The sequence below is a fragment of the Macrobrachium nipponense genome, chromosome 22 (genome assembly GCF_015104395.2).
Source record: "Macrobrachium nipponense isolate FS-2020 chromosome 22, ASM1510439v2, whole genome shotgun sequence".
NCBI classification, from domain to species: Eukaryota; Metazoa; Arthropoda; class Malacostraca; order Decapoda; family Palaemonidae; genus Macrobrachium; species Macrobrachium nipponense.
The window spans coordinates 28001890-28013185 of record NC_087213.1 but is presented as its reverse complement, the minus strand read 5'-3'; the positions used below and the strand labels follow the sequence as shown (position 1 = coordinate 28013185).

The 11296-nt window shown below is 35.5% G+C and overlaps 1 protein-coding gene across 1 annotated transcript in view; it reads right to left on the bottom strand.

Moving 5' to 3' along the window:
* The window catches only part of LOC135198224 (uncharacterized), a 1334440-nt gene that overhangs the window by 1160478 nt on the left and 162666 nt on the right, over nt 1-11296 (bottom strand). The window lies entirely within an intron of this gene.

Here is an 11296-nt window from a genome sequence, read left to right as displayed (position 1 = left end):
AAACTATAATTTCTGTGTATTCTTGTGGATATATGTGTATATATATACATATGTATTTACATACATACATCCATACTACATACAACGAGTAGAAAAAAAATCATAAACTAATTTCTGCATATTCTTGTGGATATATATACGAGTATAAACCTTTGATTTAGTAGTCATGGTTTGGTTATAGAATGTAGAGCACTCCTGTATTCCTGTGGTGTATAATTGATTTAGTGGCAGCGCTGTTGCCTTTGGTGTTAGGAATTTATTAATTTTGGAATTGCTTTTTGGTCGTGCTTTTCCTGATATTTGTGACTGATACTTTATTTCAATTACATATTTCGAGTACTCACTACATAGAATGTGGAAGGAAGTATGCCTCTAGTACGATACTTTACCAAAAATCCTTACACCCACAACTTTGTAATAATAACTTAAACCCCAAAAAGAGTAAAATTTTGGAATGTTTTCTTCATAATCAGGCAACAGATAATTATACTTTTGAGTTGCCTTGCCGGATGCAACCTAAGGTAGTCGGTAGAACCATCGATTCAGATAACTTATGACCAAATGCCTTAAGATAAGAACAATTTTTGTTTCAAATTTCACAAACAGCGTCATTTACCAAGTCATTTATTTATAAAATAGTATTGTACACTTCTAATGTCCCACCAAGCTGTAGATACGTGTAAAGAGACAAAGTCAGATTTTTGTTGTGTAAATGTAAGCTTTTGCATGATGTAGATGGAGAGCCATTGAAGGAATTCTGATATACCAGAGAAAAGCTTAATTTGTTTTAATGTATGCATCGTGTCATTATTTGTTTAATTGTATATCCCATATCTGTAGATATGTGCGCCTCCAGTTTAGCTACATATATAGGATTTTCGTGTCTTTACCTGATTCCCCCACGAACGAAAACAAGAAAGGCAAAATAATCAGTACCAGGATTGTCGGAGTGATTTTGATAAATTGTATGAATATGCTGTGTCCTAACTTTTGGGAACTTTTTTTCTTTTTTCGTAAATAGGTGTTTATTCCCCTTCGTGTTCAGTGCAATGAGTAAAGTGAAAAACCAAGGTGGGTAGGTTGCCTCTTTTAAGATATAACCTCCTCCAGTCTTGTTGCGACGCCAGACTGGATACACAAAATAGAATTGACGTCCGCTTTTACAGTTTGGTTTATTCCAACTCACCGCAGTTGTTTGGCAGAGAGCTTGAAGTTTTAAAGTTGATAGCCTATGGTTTTGTGCGCAGATGCTGATGTGTTTGGAAACCCATGTTGTAAGCAAGAAAAACGGGGTGTTAAAGAGTGGGCATTGTCCGAAAGAATCGTGAAAAGGTAAAAGATAAAAAAAAAACGAGAGATGTTTCCAAATCGAAAAGGTTGATTGAAACTTAGCAAACGAATTAATCCTTTAAGCATTAACAACTTTGCAGAGTAAATGTGGAAAACGTTGACTGGCTTTGCTATGGTCCCTTCCCGTTGGGGAAATACCACTTACACTGAGCCTGGCTTTGCACTGTAACTGGATTTCCTGCTGGCTTTAAGTCATGTGAAAAACATTGGTCAAAATTATACATGTAGAAAAGGAAGGGATGTGACCCTGTGTCAGAGATTTTGTTTTTTCTCTTTATAGAAGAAACTAATTTATTTCATGAATTTTGTTTTGTTTTATTCCTAGTCAGTTTTTAGCGTTGTTTTCAAGGAATAGCTTCATTGCTTTTACTTTTGTGTGTGTGTGTGTGTGTGTGTGTGTGTGTATGTGCATGTTGCATGTGTGTGTCCGTTGTGTTATCTCCAACTTCATTACTCGTAGTTATTAATTTATTCCAAGAAAGTAACTTACCCTTGTTTTAGTAACTTACCCTTGTTTTAGTGGTACAAATACTTTTCCAAACGAATTAGCTCTCGTTTGGTTTATTTATGAAGCGAAAAAAATAAGTGGTGAACGCAGGCATTTCCAAAGTTTCTCTCTCTCTCTCTCTCTCTCTCTCTCTCTCTCTCTCTCTCTCTCTCTCTCTCTCAAGAAAATGAAACCATTGCTCCAACTCAATTGCAGACTTTTCAAAAGTTATTGCAAAGTGTAATTGGCCTTGAATTCATTCCAGATCTGAAGGCAACAGCGGTGCGCGCGCTCTTAAGGAATACTAGGAAAACGTTTCAGTTGAGAGTTTGAGAGAGAGAGAGAGGAGAGAGGAGAGAGAGAGAGAGAGAGGTAGAGAACGAGAGAGAGAGAGAGAGACTACTTTACTTCCTTAGTCTGTCTGACCTTTATTGATGAAAAATGATAAATGTAGGTGTTGTAACTGGATTTTTTTTTTTTCAGATACGTCCGTTCCTTTAACATTGCTTGCCTTAGTCTTCGTGCTGATTCCAGTGTGTATATTTTGTGAAAAGTATAGAATATATACCATGAATTCCTTGTTTTACTTCCTGGGTAGTCCACTATATATATATATTATATATATATATATATATATATATATATATATATATATATATAGATATATATAAATATATATATATATATATATATATATATATAAATATATCAGCAATAAGTCACCAAACAGCACGTGACAAATATGTAAGTAAATATGCAGTCCGGAATTCCTGGACTCAGAGAGTTGTAAAATTTATGACGTAGGAAATAGGTTAAAATACCCAAAGTTTTTAATTGACAAATCTTTGCAGAGAGATATAAATGTTTTTTTTTATTCCAGTAAAAATAGGGAGCCTTTTGTGAGAGAAAATATCTTGACTGTCATATAATGTAAATCTTTCTTTTATTCAGAAATTACTGAAAACTTTCAAGATAAATGTGGTATACAAAAATTGAGGAACACTTCAAAATATCATTGTGCGTAATTCCCCCCCAAAAAACTAGTGGCTGTATTTACACGATTCCTTGTGCTGGCTGTAATTACAAATACCTTGGTCAAACTGGTAAAGAACTAGATTACCGTCTAAAACAACACCGTTACGCAGTTAGAACAGGTCAATCGATAAGTGCTTTATTTGTACACATGAATGATTTTAACCATAGTATAGACTGGAAAAATGCATCTGAGGTAATATTTTGTAACCATATTGTAAAAAGAAACATAATTGAATCTGCCTTTATTAAACATTTTAACAATCAACTTATGAATCTGAGTTCAGGTCTTTTTAAATTAGATAGTTACCTTGTTTATAAAATTGTAGGGAAATACAATGTCACCTTTTAGAAACAGCCTGTTATACTAATTGCAGTTTCAGTTCATAAACACTTTTAAAGTATTCCTACTTGTTTGGTAGTGACAATTTGTAATGATGATTTAGTTGTTAATGGCTTTGATCTTTGTTCTGTGAAATTTTTGTGTGTATGTTTCTATTTATTTATTTTACTTTGTACCCCGAAGAAGTGTACGCAATACACGAAAGCGCTTGGTAGCTGGTCTTTAATTTTTCACCTCTCATGTGGCTATTTACGTGTGTGTATATATATAATAGGTGGGATAATAGGTGGGTCAATTTTAATGAATTCCTCTCGAAATTAAGCGCATTAATGCCCAGCATCAAATTTAAAGTTGAATGGGAAACGGACAACAAAATTCCTTTTCTTGATGTTTTAATAATCAGAGACACGACAGAATACAAATTTACCATATACAGAAAACCATCGTTCTCACTTTCATACATTCACTACTTTAGCTATCACGACATTACTATCAAGATAGGTGTAGCTAGCAACCTGTTCTTAAGAGCCTTACGAATTTGTTCCCCAGAATTCCTGGAAAAAGAATTTGAACTAATTTGCTAGCAACTTTCGTCTTTAAAGTATCCTGACCATATAATTGAGAAAGCAATTCACAAAGCAAACGTAATTTTCTACCGACCCCCTAAAGACAAGACCAGAGATACACCCAACAATAAAATAAAAATTCCTCACCTGGACACGATTAAGAGAGTAACCCACACCCTCGGAAAATCTAACACTTTTGCATTTACTTACCCAAACACCTTAGCCAAATCCCTGATTAACGTCCAACAAAAGACATCTCCCAAGGACACTGGGGTATACAAAATCCCATGCCAGGACTGTGACCAATCTTACATCGGATTTACAGGTAAATCACTTCCCTAGAGACTAATACAACACAAACGGTCAGTCAAGTATGGACAACAGAACTCGGCTATTTTCAACCATATAAATGAACATAACCATAGAATAAACTGGAATTTGTCACGTGTAATTTATAGCAGCAACTGCCGGTGCAAGAGTCAAATGATGGAATTGGCCTTAATAAAAGAGAGGCAGGTAATGAACTTCTCAAAAGGAGCATGGATTTCAGATACGATCAACAAGGTTTTCATTCAACCAACACTTAAGAAGATTAAAGGAAGATTATCAGCTGGGGTGACCTAAATTGGCTTGGCTGTGGATGGACCTCTTGTATAAATACCACCTTTTCTGTAAACTTTTCTCATTCATCTACTGAAGAGGGAGACAGCAGTCTCCTGAAATATATATATATATATATATATATATATATATATATATATAATATATATATATATATATTTATTGTATAATCATGTTCCATGCGTTACACGAGTCAAGTAAACCGTGTTGTTTAAAGCATGTATTGCATTTTATTATTTTTGTTACTTTTAGGGCTGAAAACATTTAGGGGATGGAGAAAACGATCAGTATACAGTTTTGTAGTGCTTTGGATTAAGCTCTCTTCCCAGCCTTCAAATCGTCTTTCGTTTCAACTAGATGCAGGAGAAAGATCATCTAAAATACCATTAAACATAAAGGTCCGCAGGAGAAAATACAAAGGCCAATCAAGTGTGATAGCATTAGATAACGAAAAAGTTGATAGTTCTTGTGGAGATCCTAGAAGGTCACGTAACATCTCCACAACTATTGCATCATGCATTCCCTCTCCTAGATAGTGATGGGTGCTTCATTCTTCCACCACGAATTGCGCCACGCTTCGCAATTCTTATGCTCTTATTTCTTTTGGTTATCATCACCTTCCCGCTCTAAGATCTAGGTCGACACTTCGTAAGCTAGAGTTTTTTTTCTCCTTTCCCCTACTTTCTTCTTTTGTGGTAATAAATTGCCAATGAAAGTACTGCCCTGGTACAGTGCAAGATACTCTGGAAATCTATTTTGAATTTAGGAAATTCCCCACCTCCAATAAATAGCGAAATATGCGTTTCTGATATGCTTATTAAGGTATTTGACCACTTGTTCGTAGAATGTCACGTGGTTCCAGAAAATGCACTCTATAGTTCATGCAACGTATTTTCCTTGCGTGAAGGAAAGAAGAAAGTGGGGAAACGGAGGAAAAAAAATCTCGTTTACGAAGTGTCGACCTAGATCTTAGAGAGTAAAGGTGATGATAACCAAAAAGAGCATAAGAATTGCGGCAGAAGGAAACACCCATCGATATCTAGGAGAGGGAATGCGTGATGCAATAGTTGGGGAGATGTTATGTGGCCTTCTAGGATCTCCAACTCGTTTCTTAGACAAGAAATGAGGTCAACTTGTGGAGGAGAGTAAGATTTGAGGACAGATGTGGTTTATAAAGATAAAAGGTGGCCGAGTATTAACAGATATGATTGTTTTGAATCCTAGTAACAATGTTATGAACAAAATTGTAACATCACGACTACAATCCATATATATTCGACGCAGATCTAGCAAATTGGTCTCTGCAAGGCACATCTGAAACCGTAGGCATACAAAATGAGAGGTTGGACATTTTATCTTCGTATAAACTACAGGGCTTTCAATTGGCTGCTGATTAATAAGGTTACGTTATTGCACCTATTTTTGTGAAGCATTGAACCTGATCACATTATCGAATCCCCGCTCATTTATGACCTAAAGATCTGAGGCTAAAAAAGAAGGCGAGGTTCCAGATCCACGAGGAACAGCACAAGAAATTGTGTGCCAATGAACGTATTGAAATGCAAATGATTCTACGCCTCGCAGATTATCTTCATTTCCCTAGAGGCCTTCGTCCGAAAACTCGTTTGACGTTTGCCTTAATCTTGTTTTGGGCGGTTTTGTTAATAATAATCGTATCTTGGACTCGGGCTTTCGTTAGTCAGGTCAGTATTTTAACAAAAATCACACTTCTTACTTTTGGACATTGATTACGTAGTGCAATATATGCATAATTATTTGTTGGGCGCTTAATTATGGTCATAGGGGAGCGACCAACTGGTTTTGGAATACTTAACGGCATGATTAGCTTGTTAGTACGAGGATTGAATTAAAAATATTTTATATAGCGGGACTTCGAAATTTGAGACGATTGTAGGCGGAATCGAAAGCAGTTTGTTAATAGTAACTTTTCTTCATAGTCTTGTCTAAAGGGAATGATTAATACAACTTCAGATTTTGGAAGTTCCCCGTTCTAGGTCGGGCTAGATAAAGAGACGCGCGAAGTGTCTTATTTACACAGAAGCTTTGCGAAGATCATTTTTGGAAAGCAATAAAACTCATGTCATGGAATGCCAACAAATAGAAGATCCATGGTCATGAAGAATAAGAGATACGAATTTTGGGGTTCTTACGAATAGTTTTAGGCTTGATGTTGTGAGAGATTATTTCCATAAAATCTTAGAAGTGAAGACTAAAGGGAGGGGCATAGTTGAAAATGCTTTGTGAACATTGGTCGATTCAGGCACTTCTGTAGGATATTGCACGTTAAAAGTTCTGAAATTGTTGGAAACAGAGGCAGCAGACAAATGTTAAGAAATACTGCAGTACAGTAAGCTCGCTCTATTGATTAACTTAAGTCGCTTTAGGAAGGCTGATCATGGAAGAACACGTGGCGAACTAATTTACAAATGGCTTTGACTAATTTGCATTTGTGAATAGTATGTTACTAGATTTTTCTACCAAAGAGTAGGATAGGGCATGAATGATTTTTACATATGGTGAGGTGGTAAGCATGAGAAATGATTGATTAGATTCCGTTAATTTGTTTTGTATGATTAAATAATTTATATTTACCATGTGTCATTATGTTTAAAAAAAAAAAAAAAAAGGTCAAACGTATATAGTAAAATTCGCTGTTACATGGATTTGTTGACAAACGTAACAGTATTTGCAGTAAAGCCGAAACCATAGGATGGGTAGCTAGAATTATGACGGTGGAAATTTTATTTGTAGGACATTGAGATTGTTTATGTTTAAGGCTGATGTGTTTAGGAAACTATTCTTGTCATAAAAACGAAGATCGGTTAACATAAGAAAGATAACTGGGTATTTTCATTTATATAGTAGTTTATGGTGTGGTAAAAATGTTTGAAAGCGCTTAATAATGGTTATATATTTTATGCAAATTTAGCACCTATTTGTTCTTTAACGTTTTTTGTTTGTTTGTTTGTTTGTTTGATAGAGTATTGGCACATTATCTTTTTTTATTTTTTACGAGCTTAATGGCACGCGCTTTTCTGCGCTGGGACCCAGCGATTGCCAGTCACTCCCCCAGTCCTCTACCTACTCCGTCCCCACCCGAGTCAGACAAACAGGTTTTCAGGAGGAGGAGGGTGGAGTGTCATGTCTCCCCTACTCTCCTGATCCATTACCAACCCTGCCTCCACCCGGGCGGACAAACAGGTTTGGAGGAGGAGGGTTGATGTGTTTTGTCTCCTCTCTCATACCCTCTCGAGCCACTACCTAACCACTCCCACTACTTGGATTTATTATAGATTGAATTTTTTTCTTGCATGTAATGTGATATATATATATATATATGATATATATATATATATATATATATATATATATATATATATATATTATACGTATATAGTGTAGCATTGTATCAGTTCTTTGAATATTCCGACGAATTATTGCAAGCAAAATCCATGGAGTTGGAATAATGTTCATTAGCATTTCAATTAGAGAAACTTTAATTTGGCTTTGAAACTTCATCAGGAATGTCAGGTAGTGATAACTAGGAAGTTGAATGAGGTAGAATCTTTTTTTAACTTGCTCTCTCTCTCTCTCTCTCTCTCTCTCTCTCTCTCTCTCTCTCTCTCTCTCTCTCTCTGAAATATACTGTAAATTGAATTAGGGGAGTTTGCTGGGTTTTTTTTATTTAGCTAAACATGGAGGAGTCTTGCTACATTTTAGCCTCTAATAAATGTTTAGGAACAGTGATATCCCTTCTAGTTTGTGACAGAGGTAAATCAAATAATATGATAATGAATCAAATTTAAAATCAAATAGACTAGCATTGCTGCGGAAAATACATTAGTCTGGTATGATCTGTATTGCTCTAAGGGCAGGAATCATGGTATGGCAATGAATAAAGCTTTAAGAAGAATATTAGGAGTTAGGTGGCATGATAGGGAGGAGTAATACTAATAGGAAAATTATGGAAATTTAACAGTTGTTTGATAAGAACAGTGGAATGGAAGGCTGCGGATGATTTTTTTTTTTTTTTTTTTTTTTTTTTTGTTTTTTTTTTTTTTTTTTTTTTTTGAAATTAAAGTACTTTATAGGAGAGACATAAACAGCAGAATTTTATAAAGTCTTCTTCCTTTACACGGCACTACAGCCAATGAAGGTGATAGATGAACCAAACCTTCAGATTTTTTTTTTAATCTCTCTAAGCTAATGTAGCAGGTATACCGAGTTATTTAGTATTTAGTGAAGCAAGTTGCTGAGATTTTTTTGTTTTTTTGTTGTTGTTGCTAGCAATGGAGAAGGTTTGCGGTACTTTATTGAGCTATGGATGGAGAAGGTTTTATTTCATTTATTAATTAATGAAGGTTGGCTGCTGAGATTTTTGTTGATTTATTCATTAGGGGGTCCTGCTAAGAATATTTTAGAGCAGGGGTTCTAAACAGGGGGTATCCATACCCCTTGGGGGTATGAGAATCACATGTTAGGGGTATGGGAATTGGTCTCTGCATATTTGTATATATTTGATTGTAATGTGTCAATGTATACTTAGGTACGTTTTGTAAACAATTATATCAAATGATAAATCCTTTTGATTTTCTTGTATGTTCTCTTCATAGACATTCATACCTAATGTATGTATATATATATTACATACGTATATAGTGTAGCATTGTATCAGTTCTTTGAATATTCCGACGAATCGTTGCAAGCAAAATCCATTGGAGTTGGAATAATGTTCATTAGCATTTCAATTAGAGAAACTTTAATTTGGCTTTGAAACTTCATCAGGAATGTCAGGTAGCGATAACTAGGAAGTTGAAATGAGGTAGAATCTTTTTTTTAACTTGCTCTCTCTCTCTCTCTCTCTCTCTCTCTCCCCGTCTCTCTCTCGTCTCTCTCTCTCTCTTCGTCTCTCTCTCTACTCTCCTCTCTCCTCTCTCTCTCTGAAATATAGTGTAAATTGAATTAGGGGAGCTTGCTGGTTTTTTGTTATTTACTTTTTATTTGTTTATTTTTTTTAGCTAAAACATGGAGGATACTTGCTTCATTTTAGCCTCTAATAAATGTTTAGGAACAGTGATATCCATTCTAGGTTGTGACAAAGGTAAATCAAATAAATATGAATCAAATTTGAAATAAAATAGACTAGCATTGCTACGGAAAATAATAATATACATTAGTCTTGTGTGATCTGTATATTAAATTATATTGTCAACAAATAGGACTCAAGTGGATTTAAGCAAAGGGGGTATGGAACCTTATTGGCCAATTCATTGGTGGTCTGGAGTCATCAATAGGTTAAGAACCCCTGCTTTTGAGTGTATGATAAAGGACGCTTCCTGATATATCTCAGAATGCAAGGGAACAGACTTAATGAGATGACATAGAACGTGTTAAACGAGGCCTGCTGAGATCATTTAGCTAGCAGGGAAGCAAGCCCGGTGGGATTTTCTCTTTAAATTTAATGAAGCAATCCAGCTAATATAGAGTAATTAATGAAGCAGGCCAGCCATTATTTAGCTGGTAATGAAGCAAACTTGGTGAGACTCCCTCTTTTAGCTAATAATGAAGCAGACTAGTAATACTTACGTAGCTAGGAATGAAGCAGGTAATGTTTTCTTCAGTCAAAATATTTTCCTTAAATATGTATGGGTAACAAAAAAAAAAAAAAAAAAAAAAAAAGGATTACTTCTTCTTGCAGACTCCTCCTTGATTTCAATCAGAAAATGCTATACTTTTCGTATTGCGGAAAATCGAGTAATTTCTAAAATAATTGAGAAGAATAATTTCGTTTTGGTGCTTTCGGTTGTATGTGTCCTCATGTTTACGGTTTTGCTCAGTTAAATGCTTCATTTTATCCACTGAAGCTTCTTCACCTGCTGTTCGACTAAACATGTTTGTTTCTCCTCCTTTTACGGGTACTTGATCGCCTTAATTTTTAGAGCATTAGACGGCTGAGAACTGTTGGTGTGGTTGCCAACATTGAATTGAATTGAATTGAATATAGAATGTAGGCCAAAGGCCAAGCACTGGGACCGGTAAGGTCATTCAGCGCTGAAATTGTTAATTGACTAAAAGTTTGAAAGGTATAACAAAAAGAGAATATGAAAGGAGGTGGAGTAAAAGGAGTGAATGAGGTTGCAGATAGGGGCCGAAATCACGCTGCAAGCTACTTTAAGTAAAGCTTTCAGTGTACTGCAAGCGGTTCACTGACTGGCGCCAAACATAATTTGTCCAAGAATTATTTCATGGCCATTGCAGAGTTGCAACATGACCGTCAAGAAAGACATTTATTATTGAAGCACCTGCAATTTGACAGACCACCTCATCCGAGCAATCAAACCCCTGATAAATACTTAATGATAGCGAATAAGGGTATTTATCATTATCACATCTGTCACTAGAAGTTATATCCCCAAAGCCATCCATTAAATACCCTTTGAAAACGACCTTCATTTGTCAGTCTTTCACCATGTTCCTCCTCTGAATTTTTAGTAGACGAAGCGTGCTGTTCTTATCTTTGTTAGAGAATTACAATAATTTCGGATTTCTTGTTCAAGGGTAAATTGGATTTATACCTGTCTTGGCAGAGATAATGCTGTTAAAAATTCATAACCTCTAATCCCAGTTAGGGAAAGGGTGAAATTTTTAGCATCCAGTCTGCTAGAATTAAAAAAAAAAAAAAAAGTTCAGGTAAGAGCGAGGCTGTCTCACGTTTGCTTGCTCCTTTGAAACTTCAAAATCCTTATTCTCTTTTGATGGATCAAGCACCTTAGTTGTTTTTATATGGGAAAGGGCAAAGACAGTCGAGTCCCAGTGTCCTTGTCTGAAGTCCGAATTTCTGATTCTTGAATATCTGATTTCCCGGGATGTGTATGT